A 22557-nucleotide genomic window follows, 5' to 3' on the forward strand; every position below is an offset into this window, starting at 1 on the left:
ATGAGTAGGATTTCCGTTTTGTCTTTATTTCAGGTGGTTTTGTGATAGCCCGTGTTGGACTACTCTTAGAGTGTCATTGAGTCTGTGAATATCATCAATGGAGGAAGATCTGGGTGTCGTCCGCATAGAGGTGGAAGGGGATGTTCGACTTTTTGAGTATGGTGGTGAGGGGTTCCATGTAAATATTAAACAGTTGAGGTGATAGAACTGATCCCTGGGGGACGCCTCTGCTGATGGGAGGGAGGTCTGATGAAAAGTTTCTAATCTTTATTCTTTGGCTGCGGTTCTGAAGAAAGGAGGAGAACTACTTTAGGACTACCTCTTCTGCCCCTACCTTCTCTTGAAGTACCTTGATGAGTAGGTTATGGTCTACCGTGTCGAAGGAAGCCGATAAGTCCCGGAGAAGGAGTAGGGAACATTGGCCTGCATCTAGTGATTTATGTAAGTGTGCCCCTTGTGGTATGCACCTTTCTAATCTTTAAAACAGCTACTAAAAAGGACATGGTCGTAAAATATATGTATGGTGTTTTCAGTTGTCGTAAAACTTCGAGAGCCTGATTGTGCGAACATAAGTTATGTTTTCTCAACAGTGGGATGATACATTTATTCCTCTCAGCCTTATAAAATGAACAAAAAAATTGAAGATGAGAGATAGATTGGTTCGATAGACCGTCACACAGTCATAAGGACTACTGGTTTACCGAATAAGCTTGCGCAGGATAACCAACCATTAAAGGAATATAATTCAATCTAAACCTCACCAGTACAAAGCGGTGTCTGGTATTGGAAACAAATTAAAGTTAAGATTAATGCCCAATTGCCACAGATTGGGATGCTCGGTAGCTAATGACTGAGATTTTGGTTTGATTTTTTTTGCCTTCTATCTTGGGTACATTTGGTAATAAAAAGTTTTGCCAATCTAGTTTTAGGAAAAGATATGCACTAGGATGGTGAAGCAAACAGTATCTCCAGATCCAGCTCACTAAAAGACTGTTTCACATAGGCCAGCCAGGTATTCGAGGAAGCTCGGTCCAAAGATAGACTATCCTTCAGCACAATTTGATTTAATTGGACCATTTCCCTTTTCCAGATGGCTAGCCACGCTATCAACTGAGCCATTTTTAAGGTATCAATTATAAACGGGAAGCCAACTTCTAGGTGGACTATGATATTTGGGCACAAACCAGGAATAACCAATAATCTTTTTAAGAATTTGTTTTCTATAACTTAAAGGGAGTCAACTTGTGCTATGCCCTCGATTGCTGCACCATAGGAAGCTCTAGATAACGTTTTCTCAGAGTAGATTTCTAAAGTTTCTTTGATTGGTTTATTCCCTTAGTTTATAGCAAACTTCCACAGGCCAGCTATACATGTGGACATCTGATTCACTCTGTTTCTGACCATTTCAGATCAATTTAGTTTTTCATCAAAAAGGATGCCCAAGTACATAAAATTCTCCACTCTCTCCAGATTTCTGCCATCTATATGGAGCAGCATTAATTCTTTCTTATCCCTGCCCACAACCATCACAAAGGTCTGAGTTTTGTTAACATATAAGCCTAGCTCTGCCATATAGGCCTAGTATAACTGATCAAAAAACTGTAGGGCCATTGGAGTTCTGGCCGGTAAAACCTTGTCATCTTCATAAAGCATGACGGGTGGGGGTAATGAGCCTACCATTGGGACATCCTTACATTTTTCACCCTGCACTTCTGTTAACTTATTTGTATTTAAGGAGAAAAGAAAGGGAGCAAGGACGCCGGCCTCTCTCACCCCCTTTTCAATCCTAAAAGGTTGTGAGTATTCTCTATGTTTCCCATACCAGATTACCGCTTGACTATAAAGTTCTCTGATAAATAAAGTTAAAGTTATGGAAGGATCCACGTTTATTGACTCCATAATGTCCCACAGTTTACTGGATACAGTTTACTGTGGGACACGCAGTCAAAGGCTGCGGACAAATCCATAAACGCCATATATAACTGGCCTTTCTTTGCGGTGACATATTTGGCTGTGACTTAAGCAAGGTGAGGCATTGGTCAATTGTCCCCCTCCCCTTCCTAATGCCATATTAAGCTTCGGCAAGTACATTGTTCTCCCTTGCCCAATCCTTCAACCTATTGAGCAATAGTCTGCCCATTAATTTGACCCTGCTGTCCAGTAGGGAGATTGAGTGGAAATGAGCAGGATCAGCGCCATCCCGCTTCTTGTAAATTGGAATTATCAAAGTTTGTTTCCAGGATGGCAAGGGACCAAAGTCAGCTGTGATGTAGAAGGCTGTGGTCCAGACCGGGACCCACAAAGGTTTATTAGCAAGAAAGATGACCAATGAGTAAAGCCTTACTATCTTTGGATAGTGAGGCTTGTCTCAAATTCTCCCAGGCTTCTGCAGAAAGCACCCTTTTCCTCTCCTGCCATGTAGAATTATATATATTCCTAATATTTCTGATAAAATTTTGGTCTCAAGGTCGCAATTTAAGTGCTTTCCGTAGGTCCACTAATGCTTGTGAACAGTTTTTTAAAAACCACTTAGAAGGAGGGGAATTATTTTGAGAGACTTGGCGGGTGAGTAGATCACTTATAGAAGTTAAAATTCTACTAAGAGCTTCCACAACTTGATTCCCATTGGTTAATAGGTCTAAGCACGAACAGATCTCCTGGAAGGAGGGGGACACAATTTGTCAACATTGAACTAGGCTTAATTTTCTCCCATTTTAAAAAATAACCATTTTTCATTATTAAGGATGCTTTGGGTACATATTTAACTCCCACTTTTTTAATGAAAAACCAATTAAATGAAAAGTGTATTAAGGGATGATCACTAAATTCAGTCACCATAACCTCAAATTTCTTGGGGCTGCTACTCGAGGAAACGGGGATAACTATGAAATCAATAGTCAAAGTAGAGCCTGTCCCATAAAAAGTTGGGACCATTTGGCCCTACTAATGCAAATTGGATGGGCAGTTTCCAGCTCCCATGCCATCAGTCAACTGTTTAGTCCATTACCTTAATTTTGAAGGTTAAAATGGCAGATCAGATTCCCCTTTAAATTGGTTACCCCACATATACGTGAATCAGTATGGTTACAAATATGTGTACTAAAATCACCAGCCCAGACAATAAATAGTGGTCTAGGATGGTAAGAGAGCAGTTCCTCTATAGTACGCCCCAATTCGTCAACCACTTCTGTTGGGTTAGCAAGATTATTGTTATAAAAGTTTATTAACAATAGATCTACCCTCTTCCATCCTTTCGTCACTAGGATATGGAAATAGGCAGAGCTGTTCAAAAAGACAACCTTATCAAAGGGGATAGTGTTAGCGATAAGTGTTAATAAGCCCCCTTTTGCTCTACCTGTATTTTAGGGAACAGCTGTAGTAAAAAAGGAACAATATCCGTTTAAAAAGATCGGGTTCTGTTCCCAAGTTTCCTGATGATTCCAGCATTCCCTCAACATACAGTATTAAAAGGAAAAAGCATACAGTACTCATGTGTCATTTGGCTTCAAAACATTTGCAATAAAATTAATTGAACATATTATGGTGTGCTATTGTGTTACGTTAAAAGTTACATTAACCATTGCCCCAAACTGTGGTGGGGAGAAAAACATATGGATGATACTGCAGCAGACCGACGAATTAAGAATGCTGAGTGAAGAGCCCCCACAGGTAGATGTAAAAATAAAAAGGTCTAGGTTAATACCAGACCTAAAAATATTGTGATGAGTTTACGTTTTAAACTATAATGGTTGGTTGATTGCTTTATTTCGATATGCATATATCATAAAAGCAGTACAAAAGATAAAAACAGCATGTCGAAAAAAGTATGACTGTACATTAGAAAAAAGAGTAAAACACATTTGATCAGCATAAATTAGTTAAAAAAAGAATTAAATTGATATGGACAGTCTTCTAAGTCTAATCAACCAAGCCCATTTTAAAAACTTGGAAACGGCACATACAATGGGAGGGGCTGTATTGGTTAAAAGAATCCGAAGGGCAACAGAATACTGACGGGTGCCCAATTCTCTGCAAATAGGTCCAAGCCAACGTGATCTGGGGCGTCCATAGTCCGGGCATTCAAAGAGAAAGTGTGGCACCGTCTCTGGTTTATCAGGACAAAGGGCACAGTGGCGTGCTGAGGGCTGGGATTTATTCCACCTGGATGCAGAGGTCGGCCAAGGGTAGGGTTCCTAACCGGATTTTGATATACAAGGACCGGTCCATGGCGATTGTTATTAAGTCCATGTATGGCTCGTAGGCAACGACATCTTTTATCAGCAGAAAAGCTGCGGTGGTTTTGCAGTGCTGCTGATTGCTGATGCGCTTCACACGAACCCACTCCCAATAAAGTTTTTTTAGGGACTCCTTTGGAGCAGAGTGGCTAAGCTAACAGGAATCCAGGCCAAGGTCCCCTAAAAGTTGTTTAATTTCCTTCAGCCATTTGATGCTGTGCCAACCGTCGGAGTGCATCACCTCTGCTAGACCATCAGCATAGGGTTTTAGCTCCGGAACCCTCCACAGGCGAGCCCAGAGCATGAGGGGTCGAAGACGGGCCTGGTCCCCTATTGCTTGCAGCCAGCATCCGTAAGGACTGGGATTGTCGGGCTGCTCAACGGAATGGCAAGGAGGTCTTTAATGAATTTATTCTCAGCCTTGCTCAGTAAGTCCACTTTGCCTAGGCCCCACAGTTCAGCTCCGTAAAGTGACGCGGAGACCGCACATGCTTTATATATATCTATTAGAGGGGCGACACAATGTTTGGTTGAGTTATTAAACTCCTTAAGGAGGGCCCCCCCCACCCTTTTGTGAGCCATTGTCATTTTGTTAATGTGGGCGGTCCAGCTCATCGCATCACTTAAACGAATTCCCAAGTAATCAAATTCTGCCACTCTTTCAAGGGGTGTGGAGTTCAAGATGGGAAGACGACCAAGTTTACGAGGTGGGTGCATAACTAAATACTTGTTTTTTTCCACATTGATGACAAGTCCTCTGTTGATGCAAAAGTCCTGGAAGCGGTTCAGTAGTATCTGGAGATCTTGGGGGGTTTTAGAGATGAGGAGGGTGTCATCGGCGAATAGCAAAGTTGGAATTTTTACGCCTCCCAGAGTGGGAGCGTCTGCTGATTCGCCGAGTAGGTGTTCTACCACCCCATTAATGTAGAGGGAGAATAAGAAGGGAGCCAGGACACAACCCTGCCTTACTCCCCTCTCGACCCTGATCTTTTCGGTCTTTTCCCCATTCAACCCCCATCTAACCTGGGCATAGGTGTTGTTATGCAGTTTGATGAGGAGGTTTAGTATGTACGGAGGCATCCCTAATCCATGTAACACCCTCCAAAGTTCCTCCCTAGGAACCAGGTCAAAGGCAGTCTTTAGGTCAATAAAAGCCAAGTAAAGACTGCCTTTGCCTAGCTCCACCACCTTCCAGTACAATAACCGGAGCCTAAAGACCTGTTCGATAGTTCCGGTGCCTGAACGGAACCCGGCTTGCATGTCAGACAGAATGTGGTTTTCATCCACCCATTGTGAAATCCTCCCCAAAATGGCTTTCCCCGCCAGTTTCTGGCTCGAGTATATTAGGCTTATGGGCCAATAGTTCCCAGGTAGGTCCCGGCTGCCCTTTTTATAAATGGGGACTACCTCAGCACCTCTCCAGGAGTCTGGCACAGGACCTCCCTCAATGATTGCATTAAGAAGTGCAGAGATTAATACCCCCCAGTCTTCAGGATAGGCTCGGAGGATGTCGCCTGGGAGGCCATCCGGACCAGCTGCTTTTAATGGTACCAAAGTTTTAATCTGCTTTGTAACATCCAAAACAGAAAACAGTTCCAGGTCTCGAACTAAGGTATAGGGAGGGAGAATGAAGGGGTCGTTTAGTGGGCCTTCAGCGGCAGAATAGAGTTTTTGGAAGTGGGAGAACCATGTCTGAGCATTGATACTACAGGTCCTCAGTGTGTCGTCGGGACGGTTCCTAATACCCACCAAATCCCAAAAACCTTTGGCGTCTTTCCCACGACTGGCAGCCAGGAGGTCCTGCCAGAAATTATCCTCCCACTCCATCTTAGCTTTTTTTTGGCAGAGTGAGTAGTGCCTCCTTGCCACCCTAGTCCTAGATGGTATTTTGGACTTAACCGCTTCAATAAGAAGCGACTTCGCCTCCCTGCACTTCTGGTTGAACCAGCCCTGTCTAGCCCGTGAACACGGTTTCCTTCTGTTAGTATTAGCTGGAACTACGAAGAGGTCACTGATAGCCTGGGTTATGATGCAGAACCTAGAGGCCACCTCCAGCAACCCATCCTCTTGGGAATCAAGATTATCTAGGGCTGAGGCAAGAAGCTGCCTAATGGCAGAAGTTTTCTCCTCTGAAAGTGCCAGCTTCGCCCACTTTAACCGCCGTCCACAGTTAGAAACTGCTGACAGGTCCGGGGCGGGGTTACGAGTAGTTCTGGTCGCAGTGCTAGTTAACCACCTATGAGACAAGGTGAGTGAGAGGAGATTGTGGTCACTCTCTACAGATGGTATAATCACCATGTCCTTTACCGTACTCCACAGGTGTACGTCAAGAAGGAAGTAATCAATTCGTGACGTATGCCCTGGCCTGTTGTAAGTATGGACCCCTGCTTTATCAGAACCAGTCCTGGCATTGGCAGCCCTCAGACCAAACTCCATAGATATGGAGTTGATCTGAAGGGCCACTTCTGTCCACTTTTTGATAGGGCTAAGTTCTAGGGACGGTATCCCCCACCTGGTATCATATTCCTCTTGATCTTTTAGGATTTCGAGGTCCAGGGGCTCAAAGGTGCAATTGAGATCGCCCGCCACCAGAGTGCAAAACCTATAAGGTGACGAGCGAAGCTGAGCTTCTAGGAAAGTTATTACTGGGGATTCTCTACCCCCCTTTGTGCCTCGGGCGTAAATGTTAAAAATGTTTAGGATGACTCGGCCCTGGGGGTTTTTCAACAATATGTTAAGGAGGTCCGGGCATTTAGTATCCCGCTCCACCACCCTGCAATTAAGTTCAGAGGCCACCCAGATGAGGAGGCCACCAGAAGGGCGACCCCTGCCAGATCCCGCATGGACTGCTGGTAAAAAATGGGTGGAGTATCCTGCCTTATGTAGGGGCTCCTTACTCCAGGTTTCCTGGAACAGGCATATGGAGTATTGCTCCACAAGCGAATTCCAGTCTGGCAACGCTAGCTTCCTCTCGAGGCCTGCCACATTCCAGCTGAAAACCCTAAGAGGTGGGTCCGTCACAGCCGCAATGTTACAGTTCTCGATAGGAGCCAGCGTGTCCACAGCGCCCACAATAGGGAAGCTAACTAGTGGGTCAGGAGATACCCTCGCCTCCCCTTGGCCCTTTGCAATCTCGGCAGTGACCTGGCATTGTGGTGTGGTCGAAGGGCTACGGATTTTGGAAAAAGGGGTAGGCTTGACGACGGGACTCCAAGCCACAGGGGCCTCCCCAGAAACGTCACTGAGTCAACAGCCCCAGGAACCCCAATTCCGCATTAGTGGAACTGGATGTGACTGCTGTAGGAAAATTCCCGGGGAAATCTGACCATGGACGATGTTATGAGACGGGGGCCCAGGAAGGGAGAAAGGGGTAGTCGGGGCCGGCCGCGGGTAGAAGAAAGTTAGGTCGACAGCATCAACTCCCGGACCGGCCGTTCGCCCTTGGGAACATATTGAGTGGGCGGCTCTTATGTCTTGAAAGTTGACCACCACGCAGTCTCCCTCAAAAGGTTTTTTCCCATGTCCGATCCAGCCCACCCTACGCACCCCAAGAATCAGGCCATCTACACCCAGTGGAAGGGGTCTATTGGTTTTCATCCAGTGGATGACTTTGTTTTTTAACGCCTGGTGAGTTTCCTGCTGCGTTTCTTTTAGAGGGGGAACTTTGGTGAGAACAACAACATACGGGTGGCATTCGGGTGGGAGATTTACCGGGGGACACTTACGTGGCGGAGTCTGCTGAGTGGCCACTGGGGGGGGGATTTTTAGGCAAGGAGGGATTTTTAGACGAAGAGGTGGGAGGGATAACCTTAGAGGTTGTTGCTACTCCGTTGGTTTTAACCAGCGCAGCGGACGCCGAATGCACATTTGGACCAACCCCTCTCTTCTGTAGATTATTATGGGCAGGGTTCGGCGCAGATACTATCACTGCTGGGGGGGGAGTGCCGTGCACCTGGGCTACATGAATGGAATCACTCGGCCTTACCTGCTTCGCACTGGCCTGGGCGGCTGAGGATAGCGCTTTCCCAGTAGCCAATGTTTTGGCCGGCAGTGTCGACTGGTCTCTGGATAGTTGGCTCACTAGGACCTCTTTGGCAACATTCCTGTCTGAGTTGATCTCACTAGGCTTAGGTTGTAATTTCAACAAAGTTTTCAGGGAGAAAAAATTGTCCCTGGTGGCCTGTTCGAAGTTGTCCAGTCTATCCCCCAGGCTCTTAACTTGGTCAAATAATGGAATGAGCAGAGACTTTACCAATTTCTCGAAAGGCTCAAGAGAGGTACCCTGTTTTGATGGGACAAGTACTGCTGGAACCAAGGGCGGAGGTATCAGGGAATCAGCTGCGTGCTGGGGGGGGGGGCTAGGATTCCTGGGGGATTCGAGCTCTCCAGCGTCTATGTAAGAGGTGCCCCTGTGGAGCTGTGTCCTAGAGCGCTTGTAGAGCATGGAGTGGCTTCCCTTCCGAATATTAGTCCCCCTTTTCCTTTTCCTATGTACCCGTGAAGGTCTAATCTGGGGCAGTTGTTGTAGGTCAGTTGTGGGAACAGTAGAATCAGTTTGAGACCTATTACCAGGTAAGCTAGCTAGAAAGTGAGAAGGACCAGAAACTATGACCTAAATACAGCGGCTGCTTGGGGAAGGGGCTGATATGAGGCTTTCTATCCTATCTATTCCTGCCTCTAGCGCTACAATGTGTTGCTCATCAGATGGGGGCCCAGGCGGAGGTGCAGTTGGAATGGAAGTGGGTGGAGACAAGGCGTGTGCCGCAGCTCCCAAGGATGAACGCTTAGATGGGAGAAGGTCAAGTGAGAGGCGGCGTTCCGTCATTGCGATCTCCTTTTCAATGACGTTAGCCACCCTGGTGATGAATTTGTCCATAGTGCCAATCATCGTGGAGCCCCCCAAAGCACTTACTCCACCGCCCCTCAAGGCTTTGCCGGAGCGAGTTGACATGATGAATGCGGGTCCCGCAGTTGAACTCCAAGGGCTTGGACCCGTGGCAGAAGATGTAAGATTTAAGGGGGGTGGCCCAGCCCAGCCTCAGCCAGCCCCTGACGGCCACAGACGGCCCGCCCTCTGCCCGGGCGACGCGGAGGGGAAGGCTCTGCTTTGTAGCGCCTCCGGGCGCGAAGACAGCGGGGCACAGGAAGTCAGCGCAAAGCCCACTGGGAGCTGTAGTCTCCAGCCGCTCCTGGATGTCGATGGCGGCGAGACATACAGCGTTGGCGACCCAGGGGCAGAAGATGTGTGCTGGCGTCTGGTCCGGTAGGTGCGTGCGCTATGGATTGGCCCCCGCTCCACCGAGAGGCTCTGCTTTGTAGCGCCTCCGGGCGCGAAGACAGCGGGGCACAGGAAGTCAGCGCAAAGCCCACTGGGAGCTGTAGTCTCCAGCCGCTCCTGGATGTCGATGGCGGCGAGACCTACAGCGTTGGCAACCCAGGGGCAGAAGCTGTGTGCTGGCGTCTGGTCCGGTAGGTGCGTGCGCTGCTGCATGAAGGTTCACTGTTTTGAAGGACTCAAATGTAGACTTCAGCACACAAATAGTGAAAATCTATCCGTGGGTGTGTGCAGCCGCTTGACAGGTGTAGGAACGAACGAGGCAGCACATACACATCACAGTTACGGCTCGAGGAGAAAGGCTGACTATAATGTGAACACTATAATGGGAAATGGCAAAAATGGTGCATTCTACAAGACATTTTTCATTATATATTCAATTGGATTTTAAAGCATAGTAAATGGTGACATTACAGTGCACCAGGATTCAACAATTTCTGTTGGGGCTCTTCATTGATTCCCTCACTATTACCCTCCAACAGCCTCTCATTTCTCCATAGTCCCTCAAAAACATGTATTTTATTTGTTTATAGCACCTCTTATCCCAGTGTAGTCTGTTGGAGCACTTTACATCACTCACACTATCATCATCAACAACTTTATTTCGCATTTAGATAAATGCATACAATGTACATAAAATCATACATAGTATACATCCAGTAAAAAACATTCTCTCATCCAAATAGTTTGTATACAATAACTCATTGATTTAGTAAGCCATTTAGAGCACCAGAAAATGTATTGTTAAAAACAATATATTTATCAGATAAAAACAGCCGATAAAAATGAAAAAGTTATATTGATCTGGGATCTATAAATGTTAAACAAGACATTACGGTGAGTATAACAAAACAATGCTCTTTGAATCTTTTAGTATGCACAGACGGCTACAAATAAAGGAAATACAAGCTCTTAAATGTATTTATTTATTATTTATTTATTGTAGAGTTTTGTAGAGCACTTGCTAGACCCGAAGGTATCGGAGCGCTTCACAACAAGGGTCAAAGCAACATATTAAGGCGATCGTAAACACATTGATTCACGGCGTAATTGGAAGATCTGTGTGTTAAAGGAAGACACAGAGTCACAATAATGAGCACTTGCAAGGAGGTGAAGAGGTATAAGTCTTGGTGAGGCAGTGGTTATGTCCTGCAAAGTGCAGGCTTAGGCTTTTCGGCAGCGACTATCCACTCAGAAGAGACCGGTTAAGGAAGAGGTCTTTGAGTTTCCTTTTGAATTGTAGAAAGGAGGGGGTAGTCCTGATATGAACTGGGATGGAGGTCCAGATTTTGAGGGCATTTCCAGAGAAGGATCGTGAAGCGTTTTTTTGTTTGCGGATTTTCGGCGGGATGAGGAGTAGAGTGTTGGAGCTTCTGAGGCTTCTTGTCTGACCAGCCTTCTTGAGTTTGGGGGCCAGGTAGGCTGGTTTCCCTGTATGGAGGGCTTTGTTAGCGAGGCAGGCCGTTCTGAAATTGGCACACATTTCAATTGGGAGCCATTTTAGCTCTCTGAGTGTGGGCAAGATGTGATCAAACTTCTTCACTCCAGTGACCATTCTGGCTGCTGCGTTGAGCGGAGGGGAGATAGGTGGGATTTTGCTGTACCTGTGAGGGAAGCATTCCCCTAGTCTAGTCTTGACAGCACCAGGGATTGAGTGGCTTGTTTGAGGTTGTTAGGCAGGATGAAGGGTTTCATTTTGTTAAGAAGCTTCAGGTTAAAGAAGGCGCTCTTGGCGGTGTTTTTAATGTGTTTGGTCATGTCAAATTTGGGGTCAAGGGTGATTCCGAGCGATTTTGCGGAGTCTGCCAGGGTGAGATTGTCATTTAGGGCGTCAATTGATTTTAGCCATTCGGTGATTTGGGGGTTCTCCTCTTTGTTAGAGATGAGGAGGATTTCCGTTTTGTCTTTATTTCAGGTGGTTTTGTGATAGCCCGTGTTGGACTACTCTTAGAGTGTCATTGAGCCTGTGAATATCATCAATGGAGGAAGATCTGGGTGTCGTCCGCATAGAGGTGGAAGGGGATGTTCGACTTTTTGAGTATGGTGTAAATATTCAACAGTTGAGGTGATAGAACTGATCCCTGGGGGCCGCCTCTGCTGATGGGAGGGAGGTCTGATGAAAAGTTTCTAATCTTTATTCTTTGGCTGCGGTTCTGAAGAAAGGAGGAGAACCACTTTAGGACCACCTCTTCTGCCCCTACCTTCTCATGAAGTACCTTGATGAGTAGGTTATGGTCTACCGTGTCGAAGGTAGCCGATAAGTCCCGGAGAATGAGTAGGGAACATTGGCCCGCATCTAGTGATTTATATAAGTGTTCCCCTTGTGGTATGCAACTTTCTAATCTTTAAAACAGCTACTAAAAAGGACATGGTTGTAAAATATATGTATGGTGTTTTCAGTTGTCTTAAAACGTCGAGAGCCTGATTGTGCGAGCATAAGTTATGTTTTCTCAACAGTGGGATGATACATTTATTCCTCTCAGCCTTATAAGATGAGCCTGTCCCATAAAAAGTTGGGACCATTGGGCCCTACTAATGCAAATTGGATGGGCAGTTTCCAGCTCCCATGCCATCAGTCGACTGTTTAGTACATTACCTTAATTTTGAAGGTTAAAATGGCAGATCAGATTCCCCTTTAAATTGGTTACCCAACATATACGTGAATCAGTATGGTTACAAATATGTGTACTAAAATCACCAGCCCAGACAATAAATAGTAGTCTAGGATGGTAAGAGAGCCGTTCCTCTATAGTACGCCCCAATTCGTCAACCACTTCTGTTGGGTTAGCAAGATTATTGTTATAAAAGTTTATTAACAATAGATCTACCCTCTTCCATCCTTTCGCCACTAGGATATGGAAATAGGCAGAGCTGTTCAAAAAGACAACCTAATCAAAGGTGATAGTGTTAGCGATACGCATTAATAAGCCCCCTTATGCTCTACCTGTATTTTAGGGAACAGCTGTAGTAAAAAAGGAACAATATCCGTTTAAAAAGATCGGGTTCTGTTCCCAAGTTTCCTGTAAACAGATGATTCCAGCATTCCCTCAACATACAGTATTAAAAGGAAAAAGCATACAGTACTCATGTGTCATTTGGCTTCAAAACATTTGCAATAAAATTAATTGAACATATTATGGTGTGCTATTGTGTTACGTTAAAAGTTACATTAACCATTGCCCCAAACTGTGGTGGGGAGAAAAAAATATGGATGATACTGCAGCAGACCGACGAATTAAGAATGCTGAGTGAAGAGCCCCCATTGGTAGATGTAAAAATAAAAAGGTCTAGGTGAATACCAGACCTAAAAATATTGTGATGAGTTTACGTTTTAAACTATAATGTGAACACTATAATGGGAACTATACTGTAAAAAACAATGGTTTAGGCTGGAGGTAGTGATATTTTTTTGATTTTTTCCCAAGATACCCAGGACCGGTGCCATAAAATCTTTTATGTGTAAGGCTTAGGATTTTATACTGCCCTCTCTTCCTAATTGGAAGCCAATGCGGTTGGGGACCTGGGAGGCAGATCCAAAATTAATCTGGCTGCCGTGTTCTGCAGAATCTGTAGTTTGGAAAAGAGATCTTCGTTTATAGAGGCCAATAAGGCGTTTCCATAGTCCATGCGACTAACAATGAGGCCCTGCACCAGTGGCTTCTGTGTTTCAATTGGTAGCCATTTAAAGTTTTTTCGTAATTTCCGTAAAATGGCATAGCAGGTGCCCTGTACACGATTCACATGTGCTTTCATGGACAGTTTGTTATCGATGGTAATTCCCAGATTGAAGATGGTTTGTTTTGGAGATGGACAGGGCCGAGTGTCTGGGGCCACCAGCTGCTGGACCAGTGATCTTCGGCTTTGCCAAACAGAATGACCTCGGTTTTTAGCTGTTGTTTAACTGTAGTTTATTTAGACACATCCAGTTGTCAATGTGGGTCATACAGTTTTTAAACCGGATCATAGTATCGGTTGGGTTTGGCCCAAAGGTGATCAGCAGCTGGGTATCATCTGCATACGAGATGGCCTCAAACCCATAGGATCTAATAATCTTGGCCAGCGGTGTGACATAGATATTAAAGAGCATAGGGCTCAAGATAGATCCCTGGGGAACTCCAATACATACTGGTCTGCTACATGCAGCCAGTGGGCCTAAGTGCCTGGTGGTAAAACAATCCTTTAGATAGTTGTTAAACCAATCATGAGCCTTCCCTTGGGCACCCATCTCCCAGAGTCGCTGTAACAAGATATCATGGGAGATGGTGTCAAAAGCAGCCGACAAATCTAAAAGAACCAGCATGGCTGATTCCTTTTTGTCCAAGGCCAGTCTGATGTTGTCTACTATTTCAAGTACTGCAGTTTTGGTACTGTGTGCCGCTCGAAACCCTGATTGAGAGGAATCAAGAAGCTTGTAGCTTTCTAAGTGATTCGTTAGTTGTTTGTTTACCAGGGCCTCGAGAGCTTTGCCGAAATAGGGCGGTAGCTTCCAGGTTCGTTTACATCCAATGTAGGCTTCTTTAGAATGGGTCTGACTTGCGCTATTTTCCAGTTTCTTAGTACAATCGCTTGTTCCAGAGACATATTGAAAATCTCTGTTAACCACGGTGTCAGCTGAGAGGCTATTTTCCTAAAGATCCGGGGGAGAAGAGGATCGGCAGGAGAGCCAGATTTAATTTTGACCATAACTTCTGACACCTGTTCACAAGTTACTGGTTTAAATTCCATCCGCAAAGGTACAGGTGAGTGATTCTTCATAACTGAAGATGTAAGGACTTTGTCTTCTTGGGGGAAGGATCTATAGATGGCTTTAACTTTGTCATCAAAGAAGAAAGATATTTTGTCGACCCAATCCTGTGTAGGAACAGCAGAGGTTTGAATGGCTTCTGGGGAGGTAAACTCTTTCAAAATTTTATATAGTTCCTTACTGGAACTGGCAGCATTCTCAATCTTCTCTGTTAGGTGCAGCTTTTTGGCTTGTTTAATATTATTTAGATATAAGCAGTGAGTTTCTTTATATTTGTTTAGATCACTGACGGATTGTGTTTTCCTCCAGAGACGTTCGGCGGCCCTGTTAGACAATTTCTCAACTTTTAATGCTGCGGTAAACCAAGGAGACGGTTTAATCCTAGACTTGACTCTTGAGATAGGGGCAATGATGTCCATAGTAGATATTATTGCATCTTCAAATGCCTAGTGGCCTCTTCTATGTTATCTATACCTGGACAGACTGCAGTATTAAAGTGAGTAGAGAAAGAGGCAGGAGTGATCTTGCGCCAAGGTCTATTAGCAGTACTGTCCTTGTCGCAGCTCACTATATGGTAATCCATTGGGAGACTGAACTTAATTAGATAATGATCAGTTCAAAGAAGCGGCAGAGGCTGACCAACTACAAGCTTGTTCGAGTTCGAAAATAAAAGGTCTAATGTGTGACCGGCCTGATGGGTTGGGCCAACTACCAATTGTTCCAGCCCTAATATCTGCAGTGATGTTAACAATTGTTCAGTGTCAGGGTCAGACAGTAAGTCGATATGATAATTAAAATCTCCAATGAGAATAAAATTATTTGATCCTAGAGTTCTGATAACTCATCTACAAAATTGGCTCTAGGTCCCAAAGGTCTATATACTAGGGCTCTCGTCCATGCTTTCGACGACTGTGTTGTAAGTTTAAAAATTAGAATTTCTGCCTTACCTAAATTCAGGGAGTCTATAATGGTGGCTTCTAATTTGTCTGTCGTAGCAATTGCTATCCCCCCTTCAATTCAAAAACATAAAAATCCCAAAAGGATTTAGAAAAATAGAGTAAAATAATGTACTAAACAAAATGGCACCAAAATGACACAATTCCAATACAGGGAACCAGAGATATGATTTCTAACCTTTTTTTAGCAGAAATAGCGTCATGAAGTACCAATTGCCAGTGAAAGTCAATGGTCGCGGTAGAACAGGGCCTAGCTGCAATTTGGCGCTAACTGCAATGGAGTGCAGATCGGATACACCAACCAAGCTTGTCCTAGTCAAAGATTTTACCTTCTGACTTTAGTCCTTTAAGTTTCAATCCACAACAGGATTACACTTCTAAAGTGCCCCAGGATCTCAGGGGAGGCAATTAGAGACTCACTGAGTGGCACGCTGAGGCCATCAGGAAGATCCAATCGAGGTCCAGTTGCTACTGGTCAGCTGGGCGGGCAGGTGCCGGTAAAGGCCTCTTGTAGTTTGTCCCCCTGAAGCTTTAAAAGGAGGTCTGTCTTGTGACTCTTGGAGACCACCTCTTTGTCCTGGGTACTAGCGGCAGAGCAAGTCTAGTCTTTAGGGTTCTTCACAGCTCACAGATAGCAGGTCCAATTCTCTTCTGTTCTTCCACAGGCCCAGAAAGAGTTCTGAATTGGGTGCCTGGAGATACAACATTTATGCATGGCATGAGCTAATGGGTGGAAATGACCCCTAGAGATGCCTTGACTAATATGGTATGGTTCCCGGGGGTAACCCTACCCACTTTGGGTATTTTCAAGACCGTATGTTTGGGCTCTGAGCACTGTGGGTGTTTGTGGGGAGTCTAATAAGTAATCTTAGTGTCCTCTCACATCTAACATCAAACATCTAAGGCAGTCCACTAGTACCACGAGTCTGGTAGAACCAAACTGAGTTATGGAATATATACAAATTGTTTTGGCATCCTACCTTTGCCCTTTGAAGTTCACCTCAAATGTCATATTCAAAACCGGCAGACCTGTCAAACAGTCTATGACACTGGAATCAAGAAAAACAAGGTGATGGATGGAATGCTTGAATTAATCTCAGCAACTGTCAATTGATAGGGGTATCATCCTAATTCAGCATAAGAACAATGGGTTGGAATGCTGCCCGAGTGATTGCCAGTGGTTAGGCAAACTGCAAGCATTTTCCCATCAAAAAGAGTCCACTGTGACTGGGGTCTGAGTGGCTGGAGAAACAAAAGAGTACAGGCCTGGTATTAGCAATATCTGCAGGTGACAGGATAGACCTCGTTGAAGTTAATGAAGTCCTTGGGCCCAGCCCACAGGCCACTGTGTAAGGGCCACAACAATAGCTCTTCACACACAAGGCCTTTTGACCTTATCCATGGAATAAGTTTACAACTCATTCATGCCTATTGACATGCTAATTACTGGCTTGCTGAAGAGGGAGAGCAAAATGCAGATTAATCTGCCAGGGACTTCATGCGGGACAAAGGTATCTTTTTTTAAAGGAATTTTTCACAAATCTAACTTCACCAGTGAATTGGGCTAGTGAAAAACATTTGAAAGAAATCCCAAAATTAAATTTGTAGCTATTCCCTAGGCGGAGATAACATTTATTAAATGTAACATTGTATCACAATGCTTTTCTATGTAGCATTCAACCCTGCTACAGTGAAAATCGCTTTGACATGTCTTACTTTTAAATGCTAGGCACCCTGATCGATGGGCAGTAAGGCCCATAAGGCATTGTGCAACGGATTTAAAAGCAGGGCATATTTAAAAGGACCTTTAGGCCAGTTAAAAGGGTTTACTTGGCTGGCCGAATTTGCAGTTAAAACCAGCATAGCCAGGCTACTGTCGGCAGGACTGCACTCATGTTTACATTGTCACTGTAGTAGATGACACAATGGGTGGTGCTGACCATTTATGACATTTAAGTCACAGGCCCTGGGTACACCCTGTTCCATATACTAGGGACATCTAGGTATGTTAAATATGCCAGCCAGGTGTATACCAGTTTCACCATGATGAAAGGAGGAGCACAAGCACATTACCACTCTTTTTTTTTTTGATTTTCAAAAAACCTTTATTTGAGAAATATGCACAGTACAATTAAATAGTTACCACAAATGCAAAAGATAAGGCACATCAATACATTGCAGCACAGCAGAGATAATTGCACGTCTGTGTGACAATAGAGACAATGCCATGAAAAGTTATCAGACACTCATTGAGAGGGGCAAGAGCAAACGCTCAGGGGGGAGCACCAAACACAGAGGGGGTGGACAAGGAGGATGGGAGGGCAATGGATCGAAAGGGAACAGCTTATGGACCAAAACTGACAGTCGCTATGGGCGGGGAGCGCGGGAGAGGGGACGTGATTTTTCTGGCAGGAGATCCCAGAACTCAGACAGGAGGGTTTGGCAGCGAGATGTGTCTTCAAGCCAGAGAGGCACCTTGGGCGCGGGCCTGCGGCCCCAACACATGGGGACACTGCACCTCACCAGAACTAACAGCATGACAGCCAAATGACAGGAGGCATCAGGGCAGAATTTAACGAAGCCCAAGAGGCAGCTCACAGGGTCAGATTGGAGTGGTGAAGAGGTGATTTCAGAGATAATTGCACTTACCTCCCGCCAACATGCCGAGACTCGGGGGCATAACCAGGCGAGTAAAATCGGCACGGAGCAGCGCAAGCATCTATCACTGGCCACAAGGCCTAATCTATGGAGTTGGGCGGGAGTGCAATATAGTTTGTGTATATATTTGTGTATATATTTGAAGTGTATCAGACGCAAGCAGTAGTTAGGGGAAAGGCATTTAATCTGAGTGCAACAGTACAGCGAATCCGCTTGAGAGTTCTCAATTCCCAGGTCCTCGCCCCATGCACTGTGTGCCCGTTCAGTGGAAATGGAGGAAGCCGCTAGTGTGTAAGCATAAATCTTAGTGACCAATTTCTTTGGAGAGGGAGAGGCGTAGAGCATATCAAGAGAGGCCAGCGATGAAAAGTAGGATGAACCTTTCTGCAAGCCGCCCGGAGCTGGTAGTGTCCATGGGGCCAGCGTCGGGGGCAAGCAAGAAAAAGGTCTCCCCAGTGTACAGATAGGAAATTGTGGAAAGGCCGAGGTGAGCAGCGTGTTTAGCCATCCCCGATGACTGAAGTGGAGGGAAAGCGGGGTGATGGGCGATGGGCATAGTGTTAGCTGAAAGCAAAACCGAGCCGGAGATCTTACGAATGCCATCTCAGGCCCAGACAAGGTCTTGACTGTATCGATCTCAGTGCGTAGAAGCTTCGCCGGGACAAAAAGTGCAGTGTGAGCGGCCACAGGGTAGCAAGGTCAATCTCCACTGCCACATGAGGTTGGAGCGGAGTAGGATGGAGCCAGAAATGAAGAAAACTGGCCTGAGCGCTGAGAGCATAGAGCTTAAAATATGGGGCTCCCAGCTTGCCACGCGACAACGGAAGGTTCAGAGTGGTTTAAGCTATCCTGGGTTGTCGACCCGCCCAAACCAGGGTGATGAGCAGTGAGCGGACCTTGCAAAAGAAATGAGCAGTGAGAGGGATGGGGTTGTTGACGAAAAGGTATAAGAATTTTTGGAGCACCACCATCTTTGCGATTGCTATGCACCTGGCCAAGGAAAGCGGCAGTCAATTCCAAAGAGGGATTTTGGACTCAAACAAATCAACAGCACGGCCGAAGTTGGCCCTCCAGAGTTCATCCACATCCCTGTTCCACCAAACGCCCAGATACCTAGTTGGCTCCGAGGCCCACACAAAAGGGTAGTCAGAATCAAAGGGGGTTGTGGCATCCGTGAGAGGGAATAATACGGATTTGTTCCAGTTAACCTGGATACTGGAATAGCCACCAAAGCGTAACACCTCCCGGACAAGAGGACTGAGGTTCTCCTGAGGGTGACGAACATAAAGGGTAATACTGTCCGCATACATGGAGACTAGTAAAGCCCGCGCCACAAAGCCAATGCCTCTCTGAGTATGATGCTGCCGGAGGCGAGCTGCAAGGGGCTCCATAGTGACAGCAAAGAGCATGGGGGAGAGTGGGCAACCCTGTCGGGTGCCATGCCTGACAGGAATGGGCTCGGAGATCTGGCCGTTGATACGGAGGTGAGCGATGGGGAGAGTGTACAAAAGTAATAACTTGTGTATGAAGATCTGACTGAAACTCAAACGAGGGAGGAGGTAAAACAGGAAAGGCCTTCCAGGGTATCGAAAGCGTTGGTACCATCGAGTAGAGCAGCCACTTCCAGAAGTGACGGATTGATCTGATGCAGGATGGAGAAGATGGTCCGAAGGTTATGAGAGGTGGCGCGGCCGGGAATGAAACCAGATTGGTCTGGGCGGGCAATGAATGGCATGAGTGGGAGTAGGCGGGAGCCGAGCAACTTGGCAAAGATTTGATTGTCCATGTTGATAAGTGAAAGGGGATGATAGGAATCCCTCAACTCAGGGGGCTTGTCCGGCTTGAGAAGTAATGTTAAAAGTGCCTCGCGCAGCGATGGGGGGAACTGACCCGATTCAAAGGATTCATTATATATAGCCACAAGATATGGGATCAGATGAGGGGCAAATGTATTGTGAAAGGACGCCAGTAGGCCGTCGGAGCCAGGGTTCTTGTCACCTGGCATACTATTTATGGCAGCTAAAATTTCCTCCTTAGAGAAGGGCTCATCCAAGTATTCCCGATGCGCATTTCCAAGCCAGAGAAGGGTGTCAAAGTATTGGTTAAGTACATCGCGGGGCTGGCCCGAACCGGCTGTATAGAGTTGAGTGTAGAATACGGTTAAGTGCGCTTTGATGTCTTCGGGGGAGGTGGTGCTGGATGGCCCACCATCTTGTAGGGCGGTAGGCCGACTAAGGTGGTTAGCCAAAGTTTTACCGAGGCGGTTGCCCTAAACGAATCGTCGCGCCCTCGCTTCTCTTCTGAGAAAAGCCAGTTCCCTATTTCCCTCGTTGGAGGATTCAGTAAGCTTCTCACGTGTCTGGGCAAGTGTGTCAGCGCTTGGGCGTTGGGCATGAGAGGCATCCAACAATTTGATCTCCCTTTCAATCTTCAAACTTCGGAATTTGCAGGTGAGGGACGGTGAGTCTTGTCGAGTTTTTTTAGCAAATGCCAGTGCCTCTCTAGGATCTGGGAAGTTGTAAGTTTTTGTGCCCTGTTTGACACGCAGTTTGACCGAGTACTCTGGTGAGTAGGGGATCTCATGTTTCTGTAGGATTCGTTTGGCCGGTAGGAACTCACGGCGAGCCGCCTTAACTGTGATGGTGTAGTCCGGGTAAAACAAGAGGTTCTTACCTTGGTGGCGGATGTCCCCTTTTTTCCTGGCCGCCCGGAGGATGGCATTGCGGTCCCTGAAATTCAATATTTTGGCAATGATGGGACGTGCCGGCAAGCCAGGGGCCGGACGGGGGCCAAGAGAACGATGGGCACGCTCAACGATGAAAACCGGTGAGAAGGCGTCACCGAAGTGCTTCCAGGCCAGCTGTTCCACATAGTCCTCCATGTGAGAAATGTTGGTGGACTCGGGCACTCCGGTGATGCAAAGGTTACGTCGAAGAGAGCGCGGCTCCAAATCCTCATTCTTGTCACGGATAATGACTAGTAGCTTGTCCATCTGTAGCAGTTTTTGACGGTCCTGGGTGGCGGCATCCTCTGCGTCAGACACCCTGGTCTCAACATGAAGGAGTCGAGCATTGTGGGAGTCAACCTGGCCTTTCACCATGTCCAGGCTAGCCGACAATTGATCCAGCTGCGTTGCAATGGTGGTGACCGTAGATTTAACTTCCAGCAAAATGGCCTTTAGATCAACCTCGCTGGATTGCGCCATTTCGGTTATAGCCAAGGGGTCACCTCCGTCCGCACTGGCACCCTCCTGGTGTGTCTGGCTGTGCTGGTCAAAGGCAATCTTGGGCTGCTTGGGGTCGGTTCTGCCCATGGCCGGTGGACGTAGGAAGTTGGAGCAGCCTAACGGCAGGAGAGGAGGCCGGATGGAGAGGGAGCAGACCAGGGTGCTCAAGGTGCAGCCAGCCGGCATAGGCCCAGAACTCAGATGGGCTGCTCGTGGAGGAAGAAGGGATCCGATGGGCTGATGGTCCCATACCAGGAGGCCGCCTCAGTCAGGCCACTGACCAGCTAAAGTGGGGCATAACGGCTGTGTTGGGCTCAGGATGGGCTGGCCGCAGCAATTAGCCCCAGGCAGCAGGTACAGCAACGGAAGCCATCACCCAATCAAACGTGGGTGCGGCACAGGATATGCCAGTGATCCACAACACAGCGGGGGTGAGTAGCACAAAATGGGTGACAGGCCGCTGAGCCCACAGGAGGAGAGGTGGCTAGGGCTGGAGGCAAGCCGGGGAGTATCACCAGCGCAGTGTCCAGAGGTGTATTACGGGTCCGCAGCAGGGCCCCGCCGATGTAGCGCAGGAGGTCCCGTCTCGATCAGATGCCACTGGGAGTACTTGCCGATATGCGCAGGACGAGGCAGTGTACCCACGAGCTAGCAGGGGTCGAGGCGAAAGGCAGCAAGCGGGGCAGCAGCGCAAAGCTGACTTCAGGGGAGCACCGCGGGACCACCGCAGTGAGGGACCCAAAGGCCCCCATGGCAAAGACCGGAGCTGTTGGTTGCTGTCGCTGGGGAGATGGAGGTCATAGCGGGCAGAGGGCCGCATGCAGTGGGGGGGATAAAGGAGAGCGCGCCGCCCACCTCACCAGGCCCGATGACAGAGGCCTAGACCCCGGGCACAAGAGGAGGAGTAAAGGCACCCGGGAATGCATAGGCCAGGCCGGGCGGTATGACGAGCGCGCCCCCAGCCCTGCTGCAAAATGCCCCCGCAGCAGCGAACCTACAGGCTCCGACATCCGTAGGGCAGAAATGCTGCTTCAGACTGTGTTCTGTTCCTGGTCAGGGTCCCGCAGTCGGCTCCGGGAGGGCAAAGAAGTCTGCGCGCGCCACAGGGCCTAGGCCCAGGCCTCGCCCATCGGCAGATCTTGGCTCAGCAGCGGCGACGATGCAAGTTCAAGGTGGCGATTTATTGAAATACCTGCAGGATTATGTAGGATGTTGAGCTTGGCCGGTAGAGCCCACTCAGAGTGCGGCTATTTTGCAGCCGGCGAAGCCACGCTCCCCTGCACATTACCACTCTTTAGCAGCAAAATTAGGCTACATCAAAAGAGGCAAACAAATCAGTGATTTCCCAGCAAAAAGAGCACATTTCCAACAGACATAAAAGTAAATTTGTGGGCGCTGGGATG

Source organism: Lissotriton vulgaris, chromosome 2_1, assembly GCF_964263255.1.
Source record: "Lissotriton vulgaris chromosome 2_1, aLisVul1.2, whole genome shotgun sequence".
Lineage (NCBI taxonomy): Eukaryota > Metazoa > Chordata > Amphibia > Caudata > Salamandridae > Lissotriton > Lissotriton vulgaris.